The sequence below is a fragment of the Mus musculus genome, chromosome 10, assembly GCF_000001635.26.
Source record: "Mus musculus strain C57BL/6J chromosome 10, GRCm38.p6 C57BL/6J".
Classification (NCBI taxonomy): domain Eukaryota; kingdom Metazoa; phylum Chordata; class Mammalia; order Rodentia; family Muridae; genus Mus; species Mus musculus.
The window spans coordinates 59,193,145-59,213,902 of NC_000076.6; the positions used below are offsets into that span (position 1 = coordinate 59,193,145).

At 40.4% G+C, this 20,758-nt stretch overlaps 1 protein-coding gene and 1 non-coding gene across 9 annotated transcripts in view; one reads left to right on the forward strand and one right to left on the reverse strand.

Moving 5' to 3' along the window:
• Positions 1-20,758, reverse strand: part of Septin10 (septin 10) — a 79,877-nt gene that overhangs the window by 51,521 nt on the left and 7,598 nt on the right. For 2 of the 8 annotated variants that reach the window (NR_166449.1, NR_166450.1), the window contains exon 2: positions 8,751-10,598. The exons of the other annotated variants lie outside the window; for them this stretch is intronic. The gene's annotated coding sequence lies outside the window, so the exon portion shown is untranslated. Of the gene's footprint in view, positions 1-8,750; positions 10,599-20,758 lie in introns of those variants that run through there. 8 annotated transcript variants of the gene reach the window in all.
• Positions 2,555-2,681, forward strand: Gm23223. Its single transcript, XR_003949123.1, has one exon. It is a non-coding gene; the product is annotated as a small nucleolar RNA SNORA17 (small nucleolar RNA).

The following is a 20,758-nucleotide window of genomic DNA, read 5'->3' on the forward strand; positions in this document are numbered from 1 at the left end:
TAACTAAGAAAATCCTAAAGAACAGAGTTATAGAGTGGAACATTTCCATTCTGAACTATAAGGGTATATTTGTACTTCAAATTACAGGAAAAGATCTACATTGTAAATAATCTCACACACACACACGCACTGCTAACCCTCTGAGTGAAACTCTAACTTAGATGGAGCCCTGAGAGGACTGCAGGGCTTAGCGGCCTTGGCAATGTACAAACTCAAGACACCAAGTGAGAAAGAGAAGGTAATAAGGAGAAAACGCAGGAGACAACAGGAAGGGAGGCACCCACACAGGAATCTCAGAGACAAAGCTCACCAAGTGACCAGAGGGACAGACTAAACTTTGGAATGGAGCCTTTGGTCCTTTTCTCCATAAAGTTTGTATGAGATGAAGCTCCCAGAAGGGGGTTAAGAAAAGGAGGGAAAGAGTAAAGGAAACGGAAAAAAGAAATGAGGAAAGACTGCACTCCTGTCAAAGATTCTACAAGACCAAATGGTTGCATTTTGATGCTATGGAGAGGTGAAATGTTGCAAACCAGGACCAAATTATCCTGGGCTGTGTTAGGTCCCTTTGAAAGCTATCGATGCCTACCATGCCTACCCCAGTATCTGAACTCATGTCCTGGTGACTAAACCTTAGAAGCTAAGAATGTCAAGGAATCATTCTTTAATGTGTGTGTGTGTGTGTGTGTGTGTGTGTGTGTGTATGGGTGTCTGTACATATATGTCTGTGTGTGTGTGTTATGTGTGTGAGATGGGTGTCTGTGTGTGATGGGTCTCTCTCTCTCTCTCTCTCTCTCTCTCTCTCTCTCTGTGTGTGTGTGTGTGTGTGTGTGTGAAGTGAGTTATGAAACAGACTGACAATGCTACCCACTAGAGCCATAGACTTACAAAACAAAAACTCCAGTCCTAGGCATGAGAAACCCCTTTTCCGTTTCTAACAAAAATGTTCTTTCTTGTGGTACATATAATACTATGTTATAAATCAAGTTTCTAATAGCTAAAACAATAAAATGTTAAACATTATGGGTCTAATTTTCCAGTGTCTCTGCTGTTAGCCTTTTCCACCTGTTTTCAGTTGTCATTTTTCGGTTTTGTCTTTTTTTTTCTTGTCTTTTGGTCCTTCAAAAAATGTAACCACTTGCTGTCTCTTTCAGCTTCTTGAAAAAAATATCCTTTTGTGTTCAAAACTGCAGCTGCAGTGTTTTTCTGCCTTTCCTGCTCACAAGATAATTTACTGTTCAAGGTCTCTATTGAAATGTAACGTTCTCTAACTCTCATATTTTAATGAAAAGAAAAAAGATAAAGGAATGTTTTAAAATTCCATGAAGCAATGAGGTCTATGTAAGAATTAACACAAAAAATTGGAGTCTTAACAATAAGTGTACAAATATTACTTTGCTATATTATGTAAATTTGTGATTGGATTCAATGCTAGTTAAGAGAAATTAAATAAACAATAACAAGTATGTTTATATTTTAGGTAAAATGAGGGAAAGTTAATATTTTAGACAAGGATGCATCCTTTTCCTACAATAAATTAAGATTTTGTCCAAAAATAAAGAGGTAGAACAAAATTACGAGCTTACAACTAAGTTGGGAAGGTTTGAGCAGGTTACAGGAGAGCTAAGGGGTAAGACTGCTTGATGATTACATGTTGCTATAGTTCACTACCCTGAGACAAGGTCGATGCTGACTCAGTTTTAACAAGAAGGTTTTCTTACATGTCAATCAGTTCTCAGTAAGGCTCTCCCCGTTGAGTAAAACCTCCACTTACTGGATTGCCCCTGTACTAACAGTAGCAAAAAGTTCTACTTCAAAGAAGTCTTCGTACCTGAGGCATTCCTGCTAAATTACACAATAACAAAAACTATGCGCTCATAAATGTTGGTAACCAGGCATTTCCACCACCTGCCCCCAGGGACCCAGGGACAGCAGATGTCACCACTAACTGCCAAGATGAGACACATTCCTGCTGTTGCCAGGAGTGGCATATCCTCCCCCTGTGCAGGCACTACACTCCCTCTTCTCCACACTTTCCCCTCCACCCGCACCCAGAGGCAGCCTCTATATACCCACTCCCCAATAAACCTCCCACTCAAGATCTGCAGCATGATGTGACTTTATGGCGTCTGTCCCTAAACATATTAAATCAGTATTAATCAGCCTATTACACAAACAGTTTCACTCTACTTATGATCTGCACTTCTATAGACTGATGACTAAACTACTGCTGTCAAAATCAACTAAAGCTTCTAGCTTCCTTGCCTAAGACATTTCTACTAGTTCTCCTCAATCTAAGCTCTATTGTTTTGAAAATTCTATTTATGTCTATAAGAAGCAAGTACTAAACAAAATATAGACTCTACAAAGGGAAAAGTAGAAAAACTGTGAGGGAGACTTTAAATGGGAAGTGGGATGGGGACGAATACAAAGGGTCAGGGAGGAGGGAGAATAACACTAACGATGTTTCAAAGAGCCACAGGGAAACACCATTTTATAAGCTTACTTAAAATACATACATACACACACACACACACACACACACACACACACACACACTTCCCCTAGAGGCACTACAGGTATGGCTATGTCACATGTGCATTGGTAGATGGCCAAGAGAAGAAAATTATCTACACTTCGTGTTCTGACCTATGAACATCTGAACAGATTAGCAGCCTAACTTCCCTGAAAAAGACAAGCCTGAAACGACCACCAGTCCAGAGCCAGGAGGCCCTGACCGGGAGCTAGTCTGAGACAACAACCAGTTCAGCACCAGGCAGGCCAGGCCAGGCTCTCAGGACGAGGAGCAAGCCAGATTCGAAGAACCCACAGGCCCTGCACAGGAGTGAGTCCAAGACAGACAACCCTTGCAAGGGGCCACTCAGGCAGACCTGGGTGAGAAGTGAGCCTGAGAGAACCACCAGAACTGTGCCATGGGGCCTGGACAGGGAGCTAGTTTGAGATGACCATCATAGTCTGGGGCCATGCAGGCCTGATGGGGTAGAACATACCCAAGATGACCTCTGTGGGGCACCACAATACATGAACAGGGCACAGCACTCCTGCGACCACTTCTGAGACAACCTCAGATACTCAGAGACCCCAGGTGCCACTAAGAGGAGCAAGTAAGTGGTGGAAAAATGTTAAAAGAGAAACAGAAGGATATGGGCACAATGAAGAGAGGTAGAACTGAAGACTTGAGGGTACTAAGGAACAGCCTGATGGATAGCTGGTAACGCCACCTGTGCTGCCACCAGGGGCCACATCTGGACCTGTGGCCCTGCAGCAGCATGGATCTGTTACTACCAAAGGCCAGGCAGGTGTTCCTGGTTTGGGCTGATGCCTAGGAACATGTTGATGTCTAAGGCTACAAAGACCTGACCCCACCCCTTACGGCATCATGGAAGAACTGACCCTGGGGACATGAAAGGAGAGCTGACCCCACCCCTAGCCAGCTGCAGTATTCAGGAGAGCTGCCTATACACAATGTGGGAGTTGCAGGTGAGCTGGCCCTGCCACTCATCTCATTTGTGGTGGCCTCCTCCCTCACCCCTCAACACATGTAGCAAACTGGAGATCTCCCCTGGCCCTGGGGTCATGACAGCAGGAAAGATGGCCCTGCCCCCTCATCAGCTGCAGCATCTGGAAGGGCCCTGTGCCTTGCCTGGACAGCACAGTATTGCTAACCCTGATGGCTAGGGTGAACCAGCCCAGAGGAACTGGCCATGTCCTTCACTGGCTGCAATACTCAGAGAGTATTGCACATCTGGGCAGCAGGGTAGAGCTGGCCCTGGTTGCAGGGGGAAGGGTAGGGAAGACGGGATGGGGGAAGGTTGCCGGTGAGCTAGTCCCGAGGGCATGAGAGCAGGAGGGTCAGATACCTCTCAGGCCCAGATCCAGGGCTTTGAATTGGCCCATTCCAGCATCTACTGCATTGATGAACTGCTGGAATGCATAAGCAGCCAGTCCTGCAGACCCAAAACTACAGATCTCCATGACCCATGGCAAGAACAGGATATCTGAGAGAGTCCCAGTGAGATTCCAGTATTGATAGAGTGGCAGAAGCCAGAGGCTGCTTACCAGACAAAGGAGTCATTGCAATGAACATTTGCCAGCAAAGACTTGTGGACAAAAGAATAAACTGTGGGACACACAGTAACACATCACAACTTCCACAATGAGATTATTTTTCTGTGTTGTGGGGCATTGCATGGGTGGAGGGTGAGTACAAGTGCAGAGGGATGACTGGGACTGGAGGTCATGATATACAATTCACACACAAAAAATACTAGTTTTTAAAAGTGTGTGTGTGTGTGTGTGTGTGTGTGTGTGTGTGTACATACTAACAACACACACAAATTCAAGTGATTTCATCAACAAAAATAAGACACTACAGCCAACATACCCTTCAGTCACAAATCGGGTACTTCTGACTAGCTCCTCTGACAGAACTTCAGGAAATGAACTTTAGATTTATTTCTTACACCAAACTTGTGTTGTCTTCTTTAGATAAACTCAATGGATTTAAAATACAATCTAGACTCCATTCATCTTCAAATGCATTGATATCTGAGTACATAAACATTTCTAACTCACTTTTGTGTTTTAAAAAAGACTTAGATATTTTTTCAGTTTATCCAAGACATATTATAAGTGGCTTGGTATATTCCTAACTCTTAAAAACAATACTAATCTTATTTTTGATAAACCCACAAGTGAGGATGATACTATGTCCTTTTATTAAATCATGTTTTTGTAATAATTGTTTGGTTACCCAAATGCCCTACATTATTTAAGCATAGTTTTCATATTTAAAAAGATTCAATACATTCACTGTCTTTGTAAAAGAACTTTATTGCTCAGTATAATTTGGATTTTTTAAAAAATCTAGTTTTTAAGTTGAAAATTTTATTTTAGATCTTTCAACTAAAACTGCATGAGTGATACTTATATTTTTAGAAAATAATGTATATTTCACGTGCATTGGTGTTTTGCCTGCATGCATGTCTCTGTGAAGGAGCTGTATCCCCTGGTACTAAAGTTACAGACAGCTATGAGCTGCTATGTGAGTGCTGGGAATTGAGCCCATGTCCCCTGAAAGAGCAGCCAGTGTTCTTAACAACCACTGCGCCTCTTTCCAACCCCAGTACTGAACATTTTTTTAAAGATTTTGTTTTATTAATCATTTTATTCGTTACATTTCAAATGATACCTATCCCCCTTCCCCTTCATTCCCTTCCACTTTGCCTCTATGAGGGTGTTCCTCCACCCACTCACCCATTCCTGCCTTACTTCTCTAGCATCCCCCTACACTGGGGCATTAAGCCTCCCTCCACAGGACCTCCCCTTCCATTAATGTCGGATAAGGCCATCCTCTGCTACATATGTATCTGGAGCCATGGGTCCCTCCATGTATACTTTTTGGTTGGTGGTTTAGTCCCTGAGAGCTCTGGATAGTCCAGTTAGCTGATACTGTTCTTCCTATAGGGCTGAAATCTTCAGCTCCTTCAGTCCTTCCCTCTAGTTCTTCCATTGGGGTCCCTGGGCTCAGTCTGATGGTTGCTTATGAGTGTCTGCATCTGTATTGGTCAGGCTCTGGCAGAGCCTCTCAGGGAACAGCCATACCAGGCTCCTGTGAGCAAGCGCTTCTTGGCTTCAGCAATAGTGTGGGGGGTTGGTGTCTGCAGATGGGATGGGTCCCTAGGTGGGGTGGTTCTGGATGACCTTTCTTTCAGTCTCTGTCTTTCAGAGACAGGCAGGTAGATCAGTGAAATAGAATTAAAGACCCAAAAATAAACCCACACACCTATTGTCACTTGATCTTTTGACAAAGAAGCCAAAACCATGCAGTGGAAAAAAGACAGCATTTTCAACAAATGGTGATGGTTCAACTGGCGATCAGCATGCAGAAGAATGCAAATTGTTCCATTCTTATCTTCTTGTACAAAGCTCAAGACCAAGTGGATCAAGGACCTCCACATAAAACCATATATGCTGAGTCTAATAGAAGAGAAAGTAGGAAAGAATCTTGAACACATTGATTGGCACAGGGGAAAACTTCCTTAACAGAACACCAATAGCTCATGCTCTAAGGTCAACAATTGACAAATGGGACCTCATAAAATTAAAAAAACTTCTGTAAGCCAAAGTCAATAGGACAAAATGGCAACCAACAGATTGGGAAAAGATCTTTACCAATCCTACATCTGATAGAGGGCTAATATTCAAAATATACAAAGAATTCAAGAAGTTAGACTCCAGAGAACCAAATAAGAATGGGGTACAGAGCTAAATAAAAAATTCTCAACTGAGGAATCTCAAATGGCCAAGAAGCTCCTAAAGAAATGTTCAACATCCATAGTCATCAGGGAAATGCAAATCAAAAACAGCCCTAAGATTCCATCTCACACCAGTCAGAATAGCTAAGATCAAAAGCTCAGGCAATAGCAGATGCTGGTAAGGATGTGGAGAAAAAGGAACACTCCTCCATTATCGGTGGGACTGTAAGCTGATACAACCACTTTGGAAAACAATCTGGTGGGTCCTCAGAAAATTGGAAACAGTTCTACCTGAAGACCCAGTTATACCACTCCTGAGCATATACCCAAAAGATGCTTCAACATATAACAAGGACACATGTTCCATTATGTTCACAACAGCCTTATTTATAATAGCCAGAAGCTAGAAAGAACCCAGATGTCCCTCAACAGAAGAATAAATAGAGAAAATGTGGTACATTTACACAATGGAGTACTACTCAGCTATTAAAAACAATGACTTCATGAAATTCGCAGGCAAATGGATGGAACTAGAAAATATCATCCTGAGAGAGGTAAGCAAGACACAAAGGAACACACTTGGTATATACTCACTGATAAGTGAATATTAGCCCAAAAGCTCAAGAATATCCACAATAAAACACAAACCACATGGAGCTTAAGAAGAAGGAGGACCAAAGTGTAGATGCTTCAATCCTACATAGAACAGGGAACAAAACTATCACAGCAGGTAGAGAGAGAAAGGGTATTCAGAGGCTGAGAGTGGGGGGAGGGAGGGGCAGGATCAGGTACAGAGAAGTACAGAGGGTCAGGAAATTGAATAGAAATGAAGCAGTGGGGGATGGGGAGCTGGAGATAGCCACTAGAAAGTCCCAGACACCAGGGAAGCAAGAGGTTCCCAGGACCCAATGGTGATGATTTTAGCTGAAATACCCAACAAACAGGAGATACTACCTGTAGAGACCACCCCCAGTAGATATGCACAGCCCCCAGTTCAAGGATGGGGCTACTCATGCATCTCAAAATTTTTAACCCAAAAATGATCCTTACTGAATTTTAAATCTAAGCTCTTATAAACAAATATAATTATTCCCTTTAAAACAAAAAGTAAATAAATACCAAATGGATTCAATTTATTGGATTACTAAATTTCTACTAATACAGTAAATTAAATGTTCTAAAAAGCCCTATAACATACTCAAATGTTTGATAAACCTAAAATAATTTAAACTCTATCTACACTAGAGATACCCAGAGATCTCAGTTAACTCTTTTTATCCTGATTATACAGATTATCAATCTCTAATAATAATATGAACTGATATTTTCTGATTATTAAGGTGAACCACAGTATAGTTAGCTAGGATCTTAAGAAGTAAATAATATTCATATTTTATCACTGGAAAATAGGATATGGACAAATCTCACTGTGACCCCTACTAGAGTCCCATTTGCTTTCCTAAGTATTAATGTTTTAAAGAATAAGATTTAATTATGCCTATGTGCTGGTTAGTGATTTGTGTTATTGTTTTGTCAACTTGACACACACTAAGGTCATCTGGGAAGAGAATCTCAACTAAGAAAACACCGTTAGGTTGGCCTGTAGGCAAGTCTATGGAACTCTTTCTTCGTTAATGACTGACATTGGAAGGTTTAGCATACTGTAGGCAGTACCACCCATAAGCAGGAGGTCCTGAGAGGTATGAGAAAGAGAGATGAATATGAGTTTTGAGGGCAGGCTAGTAAGACACAGTCTTCCATGGACTCTGCTTTAGTTCCTGCCTCCAGGTTCCTGATAAATTCTTGCCCAAACTTCCTTCAACAACGGACTGTGACGTGGAAATATAAAATTAAATTATATCCTTTCTTCTCCAAGTTGCTTTTGGTCATAGTCTTTATCACAGCAATAAAAACCTAAGTAGGATAGCCTACAAGACTTAAAATTCTGATTACTGACAAGTCTCACCTCTAGTTTCTGCCACTATTATTAATATTTGATACATGTGAAAAAAGAAGTTTGGCGAGCAGTGGTGGTACATGCCTTTAATCCCAGCACTTGGGAGGTAGAGACAGGCAGATTTCTGAGTTCAAGGCCAACCTGGTCTACAGAGCAAGTTCCAGGACAGCCAGAGCTACACAGAGAAACACTGTCTCAGAAAAAAAGAAAAGAAAGAGAGAGAGAGAGAGAGAGAGAGAGGGAGAGGGAGAGGGAGAGGGAGAGAGAGAGAGAGAAAGAGAAGGAGAAAGAGAAAGAGAAAGGAAGGAAGGAAGGGAGAGGGGGGAGAGGGAGAGAGAGAGAAAGAGAAAGAAAAAAGGAAGGAAGGAAGGGAGAGAGGGGGAAAGGGAGAGAGAGAGAGAAAAAATAATTTTAGTAAAAGAAAATTTTGCAAATACTGCCTTATTATTAATGTTCTTTTGGAATGTAACTGTTCATTTATTTCCTCAAACTAAAATCTGACATTACACTCTATTACGTACTTTTTAAAAGTTTTTTATTAGATATTTTCTTCATTTACATTTCAAATTTCAAATGCTATCCCAAAAGTTCCCTATACCCTCCCCCTTCCCTGCTCCCCTACCCACTCACTCCCACTTCTTGGCCCTGGCACTCCCCTGTACTGGGGCATATAAAGTTTGCTAGACCAAGGGGCCTCTCTTCCCAATGATGGCTGACTAGGCCATCTTCTGCTACATATGCAGCTAGAGACATGAGCTCCGGGGGTACTGGTTAGTTCATATTCTTGTTCCTCCTATAGGGTTGCAGACCCACCCCTTCAGCTCCTTGGGTACTTTCTCTAGCTTCTCCATTGGGGGTCCTGTGTTCCATCCTATAGATGTCTGTGAGCATCCACTTCTGTATTTGCAAGGCACTGGCAAAGCCTCACAGGAGACAGCTATATCAGGGTCCTGACAGCAAGATCTTGCTGGCATATGCAATAGTATCTGGGTTTGGTGTCTGATTATGGGATGGATCCCCAGGTGGGGTAGTCTCTGGATAGTCCATCCTTTCATCTTAGCTCCAAACTTTGTCTCTGTAACTCCTTCCATGGGTATTTTATTCCCTATTCTAGGGAGGAATGAAGAATCCACATGTTGATCTTCCTTCTTGATTTTCTTGTGTTTTGGAAGTTGTATCTTGGGTATTCTAGGTTTCTGGGCTAATATCCATTTATCAGTGAGTGCATATCAAGTGACTTCTTTTGTGATTGGGTTGCTTCACTCAGGATGATATCCTCCAGATACATCCATTTGCCCAAGAATTTCATAAATTCATTGTTTTTAATAGTTGAGTAGTACTCCATTGTGTAAATGTACCACATTTTCTGTATCCATTCCTCTGTTGAGGGACATCTGGGTTCTTTCCAGCTTCTGGCTATTATAAATAAGGCTGCTATGAACATAATGGAGCATGTGTTGGAACATCTTCTGGATATATGCCCAGGAGAGGTATTGCTGGATCTAGCAGTAGTATTATGGCCAGTTTTCTGAGGAACCGCCAGACTGATTTCCAGAGTGGTTGTACAAACTTGCAATCCCACCAACAATGGAGGAGTGTTCCTCTTTCTCCACATTCTCGCCAGCATCTGCTGTCACCTGAATTTTTGATCCTAGCCATTCTGACTGGTGTGAGGTGGAATCTCAGGGTTGCTTTGACTTGCATTTCCCTGATGATTAAGGATGTTGAACATTTTTTTCAAGTGCTTCTCAGCCCTTTGGTATTCCTCAGTTGAGAATTCTTTGTTTAGCTCTGAGCCCCATTTTTTAATGGGATTATTTGAATTTCTGGAGTTCAGCTTCTTGAGCTCTTTGTATATATTGGATATTAGTCCCCTTTCAGATTTAGAATTGGTAAAAATTCTTTCCCAATCTTTTGGTGGCCTTTTTGTCTTATTGACAGTATCTTTTGCCCTACAGAAGCTTTGCAATTTTATGAGGTCCCATTTGTCAATTCTTGATCTTACAGCACAGGCCATTGCTGTTCTGTTTAGGAATTTTTCCTCTGTGCCCATATCTTCGAGGGTTTTTCTCCTCTATAAATTTCAGTGTCTCTTGTTTTATGTGGAGTTCATTGATCCACTTAGACTTGAGCTTTGTATAAGAAGATAAGAATGGATCAATTCTCATTCTTCTGCATGATAACCGCCAGTTGTACTTTTCTATTGCTGTGTAAATGCACCATGATCAAAAGCAACTTACAAGAGTGAAGGGCATATTTTAGTTTGTACTTCCAAAATAGATAATAGTCCATCATGGCAAGAAAGGTGTTGCAACAGGCCAGGAAGGCATAATGCAGGAGCAGAAAGCTGGCTGATCATATTTCATCTACACACAGTAAGCAGAAAGAACAGGAAGTAAGGTCAATCTATAAAACTTCAACCCATAATCTACTGCCAGCAAGGCTCTATCTCCTCAAGTTCCATAACTTTTCCAAAAAGTGCCAACTAGGGACCAATCATTGAAATACACAAGCCTGTGGTGAACATTTTTCATTCAAACTACTGAAAACATGAAGATTTATTATCTTAGCATATCATCTAAAAAGTCAGCATCTAAAAATAAGTTATAATACTGTAGATATCAAAGATCAATCTTTTCTTAAAATTAGGGCCAGCCATTCAGCATGAGGTACAGCCATTAAACTGTCCAAGAGACAAACTAAAATTAAAAGGTAAGTTAGTCCAAATATTCTAAACGAATAAAATGCTTTGTAAGTTACAGCTGATTTAGACCTGGGAAACAGGCTGGAGGAGCGTGACAGCACAAGGAGATGACTGATTACACTTTAGGAAGAATAGTCCTACTAAATGCCACATGTAAATATGCCGGATGCAGGGGGAGGGCATTCAGACCAGGATCATGATTCACTCCAGGGATTTTACCAACCTTTTCTCTCAAAACTTGCTTTTCCTGCCCATTCTTCTGCATCAATATCAAAACCAGACATAAGCCTTCCTAAAATATTAGGACATCAAAGACTATTTGGCCTACATAAGCAATGTAGTGAACCAAGAAAAAGCAAACAAGGGAGGGCATTATGGTGTGTATATGCTCCCCCAGGGAGTGGCACTATTAGAAGGTGTGGCCCTTTTGGAGTAGGTGTGACATTGTTGGAGTAGGTGTATGACTGTGGGTGTGGGCTTAAGACCCTCATTTTAGCTGCCTGGAAGTCATTATTCTGCTACGAGCCTTCAGATGTAGAACTCTCAGCTCCTTCTTATGCATGCCTGGATGCTGCCATGTTCCTGCCATGAGGATAATGGATTGAACCTCTGAACCTGTGAGCCAGCCCCAATTACATGTTGTCCTTATGAGAGTTGCCTTGGTCATGGTGTTTATTCACAGCAATAAAACCCAAACTAAGTCAGAAGTGAAACTGCAGACAAAATAATCTATTACTTTAGAGACACGTTTTGCCTCATGCTTCCACCTGGTCACTGTGGTTTATGAAGGAACTATCCATTTCCTGGGTTAAAAAATCACTTGAAAGCCGGGTGTGGTGGTGCACGCCTTTAATCCCAGCATTTGGGAGGCAGAGGCAGGCGGATTTCTGAGTTCGAGGCCAGCCTGGTCTATAAAGTGAGTTCCAGGACAGCCAGGGCTACACAGAGAAACCCTGTCTCGAAAAACCAAATAAATAAATAAATAAATAAATAAATAAATAAATAAATGAAATAAAATAATAATAATAAAATAAAATAAAATCATTTGAAGATTGGAGCAAGCAGTATGGGTGAAAACTTAGAAAAAGGAACTGAAGAGAGAGAAGAATTCAAACTATGCATACATGTTCCTCTCTAATCCATGCTTGCTAAAACTGTGCACAGCAAAGAAAAAAAAAAATCCCAGCAGGGCCATTAAGAGTCAGACACTCATGAAGATATATATGAAGAGTATGTATGAAGAATGCCTATTCTGGGCAGATGGGCAGAGCTTAAATTTAAAGTTTTGAAACGGCAATGAGCCATATTTTAGAAGTAAAAAAACACACTCCTGGAGTCAGAATAGTCCCTAGAACTGCCAGAACAAAACCTATAACCAAGGATCAACATGACAAATGAGATCAGAATACAAGAATAAAACCCCAATCTCCACAATACCTACCATACAACCAAAAAAAGTATTCCAGTAAGAGAAAACTGTGATTCCTATGGGTCAAGAAGAGTAAAAGGTCAACAAAAAGAGTTCTATAGGAAATCAAATATAGAATCAGAAAATGAGAACTTTATCACTAACATTCCTCAAAGATAGCACACCAGCTTTAAATGATCCACAAGGCTGATTGATTAGAACCCAGTGATTGTGCAGAGACTTGAATACTACAGGTTTAGAGCCAAATCTTTGCTATCTTTGATCCTTAAACTCTTAAACCATTTATTGTCCATGTCTGTGTGACATAACACCCTATTAGGTAAAACCACCAAATAGATAATGTCCTACTTAGCTTTGACTATCAACTTGACATAGCCTAGAGTCATCTGAAAGGAAAACCTTCATTAAGCAACTGCCTAGACTAGCCACCAGCATAGAAAATAACCCAAGAATTGGCACACAGGATTATATGAAATTTCAAAACTTGGACAAGGCAAACAATGACCAGAACAAAGAGACAGGACACAGAATGGGGTTTAGGGCGGGGATGGGGGGGGGGGGGGCAGGTGTCCTTACCCTCTACAGATCAGCCATGGTATTTGTGATGGTCTGAAAAGAAATGTCCACAGAGCTCAGGTATCTGAGCACTGCACTCTTAGCTGGTAATGCCTTGCCAGAGGAAGTGTGTCCATGTAAGGCTGTGCTTTGGTTTGGGATGGGGCACAGTCAGCACTAGGCTAAGAAGTTAAGTACACTTTCTGTTCCCACATACTTGTTCTACTTGGTGAGCAATGCACACTCTTGATCAAGAATAAATAGACATTTCTTTCTTTGTGACCCCTCCAAACTTACTTCTAACATAAAGAACTATAAAAATTAAATTAAAAACATTTAAATCAATAAACAGGTCAAGGGGCTGAACAGAGATTCCAATAAATAAATAAGTCAATAAAAATGAAGGTGCTTTGAGAGTCCATCTCATCAACCTAGTCAGAATAGCTATCATCAAAAAACTAACAAGCAAATGCTGGTAATAATCTGGGAATGAGGAGCCCTCATACAGTGCTGCTAGGAATGTAAACTGACACAGCACTATAGAAATCAACATGGAGGTTCCTCAGAACTACTGTGTGGCCCGACTATACAATTCTTCCATTATCTACCCAAAGGACTCTGTCAGCAGACCAACAGATAACTTTATGTTCATGTTCATTCCTATACTACCCATATAGGTAGGAAGAGGAGCCAGGCTAGGTGTGCATTAATAAATGGACAAGTAAGGAGAATGTGCTAAATATAGACAGACACCTATCATGACAATGCATTTGATAAAAATAGCTCCTACATTCAAGACTGGAACTTTTGCTGAGTTAATACACCTTGAGGTCACATACACCTTAAGACTGCTACCCAAATGTGTACTCTGGCTTTTTGTTTAATCTGCTTTTAATCCAATGCAACAATCAACCTTACTTACCTTGGATTTCCCATGTAATCATGTAGCACTACTATCCTACTTCTGAGTACAACACAAGATCTTAGAGAAAAATAACTTTTTCTTTAACATTAAGGAGTTGAAATTATAGGTCAATTGGCAGAGCACCTGCCTAGCATGAACAAGGATCTGAAATTTCATTCCTATTGTCACAAAACATATTATCACTAATACGAATGCAGGGATTTTTTTTTTAAATGCAAACAGTGCCAATAGGAATGATACAAAACGGGCTGGAGAGATCACTCAGTGATTAAGAACACTGACTGCTCTTCCAGAGGTCCTGAGTTCAATTCCCAGAAACTACAGGTGGCTCATAACCATCTGTAATGGGATCCAATGCCCTCTTATGATGTGTCTGAAGACAGCTACAGTGTACTCATATGCATAAAGTAAATAAATAAATCTTTTTAAAAGGGAGTACAAAACTGATAGAGCTACACATAATCTCTATATCTAACGCATAGGGAACACCTCAAAGGGGGGTAAAAGAATGTAGGAGCCTAGACATTTGCAAGAGAGTGTCTTCTATACATGGCAGAGAAACTCCATCCATAAAATCTAAATAAACCCAGTAAATGACAGCACCAGTTGACATCTAGTGTGAGCAGGAAAACCTCACAAGGCCTAGACCTAGATGAAGATCTATAGACAATTAACTGTTGCTGAGAGGAAATCAGTCTTCTCCAGGGAGGAGCCCTCTGTAGGTTATCTAGTCCTACCTACTCAGCCCTAAACATATATACATAAGAGCAACACTAAGTTGGACTCAGGAGGTTATATTTATATATACACTTATATTTATACATAATTAAAGAAGAGAATGTCATGAATTTGGGTTGAAAAGACATGAAAAAGTTGGAGGATGTCTTAGTTAGGGTTTTACTGCTGTGAACAGACACCATGACCAAGGCAAGTCTTATAAAAAACAACACTTAATTGGGGCTGGCTTACAGGTTCAGAGGTTCAGTCCATTATCATCAAGGTGGGAGCATGGCAGTATCCCGACAGGCATGGCGCAGGAGGAGCTGAGAGTTCTATGTCTTCATCCAAAGGCTGCTAGTGGAAGACTGACTTCCAGGCAAGTAGGGTGAGGATCTTATACCCACACCCACAGTGACACACCCATTCCAACAAGGTCACACTTATTCCAACAAGGCCACACCTTCAAAAGGTACTACTCCCCGGTCCAAGGATATACAAACCATCACAGAGGGGGAGAGACAGAGAAAGAAATGATATAAATATAGTACTGTTATTTAAAATTCTCAAAAAATTAATAATAAAAAAGAATATTACAAAACCAGTTCTGATGCTTCTACTCCTGATCCCTTAGTATCTTGGTCCCATCCTGGGAGGCTATAGTCTCTCATGAATCCTTCTAGGGAAGATGTGCAAATCTAAGTGCATGTGTATGCAGGACTCCTTTGGGTGTCCATCAATAGCAGCCAACTGTTCTGCACCATGCTGTTTGCTGCTGTTGTTCTCTGGGTCTCCTCAAGAGATGGTTTCACATAACTATTATCTACCTCATTCTATGATATAATGTTCTATTCTGCACTGTAGTGTACACATGGATGCTTCTCTTTATTGTGATAGTCCCCTTTGCTGTTATTATAATGAACTAAGCTGCAACAAATACCTTTGCCCCCACGTCTTATAAAAGGGAGACCCTTTTTGTTATATCTAAGTAAATTTTACTTAGTAAGTCAGCTCTGTACTAAACTACTTATCACAAAGTCTAATCACAATTCATTATCGATTAAAATCTGAAAGCCACTTTCTCACCAGCATTTTTTTTTTTTTTGAAGCATAAGTAGCATTGTTCTATGGCACAGCCCAGAGAATGCCATGCGTAGGGCATCACGAAGACACACATGCTCAGGTGTGAGCAGATAATAACTTTCATGCCCTACTGTTTTATCCATATTATCTAATCTAACACAAGGACAAATATTTTCTTTGACATAAAAGGTAACCTCTGAGGACATTCAGATTGGTTCAGCCTGACATTCATGTATCATACCTAACCTGGTACTTCTAGTCTCATGCATACCTTTGCAGCCTGAGACCAATAAATCTTTTATCTCCCACTAGTTTACTTTCTCCAGATATAAAGTTCTGCCTCCTGCTGGAGGGCAGGCAGGCCCCTGCTGACTTGATTTATGTTACTGTTTAGCCCTCCAGGGCTCAAGTTCAGAGCTTGTACTGGCTAGTTTTGTGTCAACTTGACACAAACCGGAGTTATCACAGAGAAAGGAGCTTCAGTTGGGGAAATGCCTCCATGAGATCCAGCTGTAAGGCATTTTCTCAATTAGTGATCAAGGGGGGAGGTCCCCTTGTGGGTGGTGCCATCTCTGGGCTGGTAGTCTTGGTTCTTATAAGAGAGCAGGCTGAGCAAGGCAGGGGAAGCAAGCCAGTAAAGAACACCCCTCCATGGCCTCTGCATCAGCTCCTGCTTCCTGGCCTGCTTTAGTTCCAGTCCTGACTTCCTTTAGTGATGAACAGAAATGTGGAAGTGTAAGCTGAATAAACCCTTTCCTCCCCAACTGCTTCTTGGTCATGATGTTTGTGCAGGAATAGAAATCCTGACTAAGACAGAGCTTATGGAGAGTTTTTTGGTTTTTGGTTTTTGTTTGGTTGGTTGGTTTTTGGTGGTTTTTTTTGTTGTTGTTTGTTTTTTGGTTTTTGGTTTTTTTCATGAATCAGGGTTTCTCTGTGTAGCCCTGGCTGTCCTGGAACTCACTCTGTAGACCAGGCTGGCCTTGAACTCAGAAATCTGCCTGCCTCTGCCTCCCTAGTGCTGGGATTAAAGGCGTGCGCCACCACCGCCCGGCTCTATGGGGAGCTTTTTTTAGTTACACTACTAAATCACCCTTTTGTTAGTCACACTACTCCTTGGGACCCTCTTTCCCTGACCCTGATAAAATCTGCCTCTGTAAGTCCAGCTCTTGGTGAGATTCTTCTCCATAAAACAGACTACAGATGTTTGAATATAACTCCTTCCCCATGATCCTCTGATGATATATAACAGGCTTGTAATATCAGGGAAGCCAGGTTTCCCAAACTCAAGGTATGACAAACGTAATTTCCAGAACATTTAAAAATCTGTAAACAACGCATAAACTAGAAAGAAACTGAGGAAAATTCAGATTCATTTTGTTAATCTTGGCACAAGAAGAGGCAAACCTTGTTTTGGAAACTCGATGGGATATAAAAATAATGGTTTTCTTGGGTCCCTTTCAATTCAGACTATAATTTTGAGCCAAACATCATGCAAGTATGATGTGGTGACAATCAAGAATGAGTCATAGAAACTGCATTACAGACATGATGGATTAATAAGGAAAGACACAATAAAACTGTATTTTGTTGTTGTAGAAACTAAATCGGGTATATTTGGACCCTGTTCCATGTATGCCAAATGAGAAAAACTAGTCACTGAGAAGTTTCTGGCTTTACCACGGCCAGGGAAATAAAATACAAGAGAAGCCATGGAAGGATAAGGAAAAAGTAATTGTTCATATAACATCTCAAAATGCACCTTATTGGGACAGGGTGGGGTGGGGAGGTGACACCAACGAAACAGAACAAAATCTACCAATATTACACTTTTCACTTGCTCCCAAATGAACTAAGCATTAATTTAAAAAAAAAAAAACATAGCTATATATTTTAAGGTATTGTGGCTCAAAGCTAGGTTAGTCAATATCTGTGTAATTTAAATTTCAGTGCAGTTGGGACATATGCATATAATAGAATGAACTCTGAAGTGTCAGAGAAACTATGGAAGAAAAAGCTCCCCAGTCAGCAAATAAAGCAAAGAGGGTAGAAGAGCTGACAAAGCAAAGTATGTGAGCATAAATGGTATAGCAACAAAGATGCAAAGAACTATGGCTTGGACCTACAGAATCCCCCATTGCAAGGACAAGGAGGACAGCAGGAGAGGTGAAGTAAAGAGGCTGTGGGTCCCTTCTGTGTTACAAAATTTCACATGTGCTTCCATGAATCTTAAACTAAGGTTACTGGGTAGATGTTATGATAAGCAGGAAAAATTAGGATATGAATCTGCATAGGTGTGGTGCAATTTTGGAAACAGTAGTCTCTCTTTATGGGGGAGATAGGTAACATATCCCAAGAGCCTTGGTAGATGAACTACAGTCCAGTCATATAGAACCCTACATACCTTTTCTATCTTAAATAAGCACTTAACCATTCATTATAACTTTTGTGGTTTATAATAAAAAATATTACATTTCATTTTCATTTCCAACAATTTCACAGATAAGTTTTTTGTTCCCTTATATATCTTTTCAACCCTAGTATATAATTTTATGTTTTTCCCTTATTAAGTATACAACAGTCTATCTTTTCACTTAAAGGAAGCACTTTATAGCTTCTCCTTGGCATACCCAAAATGTACATGTCACTATGATTTGATTTGATTTTTATGTGTAGTGGTGTGCTCTCTGCATGCATGTCTGTGCACCATGTGTCAGTCTGGTCCCCGCAGAGGTTGGAAGAGGGCATTGGATAGATCAGAAATGAAGTTATAGGTGGTTGTGAGCTGTCATGTAGGTCCTCTGAAAACGCAACCAGTGATCTTAACCACTGACATCCTTCCAGGACTAGCATTACTGCTTTGCACTTTGGGATTAGTAAGTAAAGAAAGAGTTCCTTGACTACAACCTTCACACTTTGACATTCAATGCAATGACACAAAGATCTACTATATAATGGGTACTGTAGTAGCTCTAGGCAATGTTTTACTCAAGAGTAATAGACCATCTAACAACAAAACCCACATAAGATATATGTAGCACTCTTTTAAGTAGCTGATCAGGGTTGGCTAAGAGACTCCCAAAACATTACAGGCTATTGGCTACTACTCTTGGTTGCTCCCACTAGGTGGAAGGTAAGTCCCTATTGCTGAAGACACAATGCACTTCTGACACAGGCCCAGCCCAAGTTAGATCTGACATGAAAGTCTCCTCCCTGAGGACTATCTTTGATGATACCAGAAGCACAATGTAAGCTTCCAAAAGAGAAAAACAACCAACAGTCCTACCCAATTATGATGCTATGAACCACAACAGCATGAGATGACAATCCTAAGGGTGCAGTAATGGCACAGATACCTTTTGCAGTAACCAACAGCTCTCTAATTGGACTTAGGACCTGATCAACAAGAGGGAAATCCATTCCTGGTACTGGAAACCTAGACATCTACCCAGGAATAGCAAAGTCATGGATACTGACGGATCTTAAAGAACCTACAACCACCACTCTTCCAAATCAGCATAAACTCTAGCAACATTTTAAATATTTTGTTCTTACATATACAGATAAGTGGAATCCTCATTCCTTATCAAGGAAACTTCTATTTGCAACAGATGAAGACTATGACAGAAAACTAAAACCAATCAAAATGCAGAAACAAGGATAAACCTACTACAAAACTGATAAATCTACTACAAAACTCCTACACCTAAGGTTCAGGGATCATTGTGGAAAGGGGGCAGAAAAATTATATGAGCCAGAGGAGCAGGGTGTCTGCTGTGAGACTGTGTCTCCTACAAATATAAGGAGTTATTTCTATCAAGTCTCACCAGAATGACTGCTAAACATGAACGGAACAAGGGTGACACCAATAAACAGCTAACATAAATGGGGAAAAGCTCAAGAGGTCTCAACCTTACACAAAGAACTACAACCCAAAGTGAACTGAGGACTGCTGAGCACAGGAGAAACAGTATTCCCCAGGGGAGAGCAGTACATCAACTGGATACCCAATACCAAATGGTCGGCCCTAAAGACATACACATACAAGCCATACTATACAAACAGAACAGGCTTATATTTTATGTGTGCATATACATATATATTACTATACTATTATATATTATATATTACATAAAACATGCAAATATGTATGCTACATTATATACAACATATATGTGTAAATATACGTTTTATAATATGCATATGTATCTATATATGCATATACAGACAAACAACAACAACTAAAGAAAAAGAAGTGGCCACCAATTTGAAAGACGGCAAGGTGTGTAGGTATATGGAAGCATTTGCATGGAGAAAAGGAAGGGAGAGATGTAATTATAATCTCAAAATATAAAGAATAGCTTTTAAAAGATTTTTGCGTAAAAGAAACAAATTTATTTTTATTTTAATAGGTTTGGTCTGGGAGTAGATCAAAACACAGCAAGTACAAACAATCCTTGATCATCCCTAAACATATATACACAGGGGCAATACTAATTTTTTTGTTTTTCTGTGTGTGTGTGTACACAATGATTATAAAGATCATTAATTTGAGAGGCAGTTGTGCAGGGCATAATAGCGGAATTGAAATCGGAAGATGCATAAACATGTTATACAGTACATTAATGTATAAGGCTCTCAACCAATGTTTTGGTTTGTTTGTTTGTTTTTTTTTTTAAGAAAAAAGCATCTAGGGTATGTAACAGAAGATCACAGCTGACATAATGATCAGTAGAAAGAAAGCCACAAACAAGAAACAGAGAAAGAATCACAGGAGTGAGCCATGGGGAACTCTAGAACCTAAATACTGAAGAATTTATCAACAACTCTCAACTCTAAAAGTCAGAGACATCTAAAGAGAATAAAGAAAATCTGCAAATGTGTGGAGTCTAGACAGCCAAGTATTAAGAGGAGTGCTACTCCCATTCATTTATATACTCTGCTTTCCAGCAGCAATGGCAGTTACATAGCGTTTTGACAGGCTGCATGGCTCACAAACTTGACAATATTTACTACTTGGACCTTTAACAAAAAGTATATCAACTCTTACTTTGAAAGAATAAGATGGTTGGGAACTAGAAAAGTGTTGTTTTGATTAGTTTCTGCCAACTAGAAA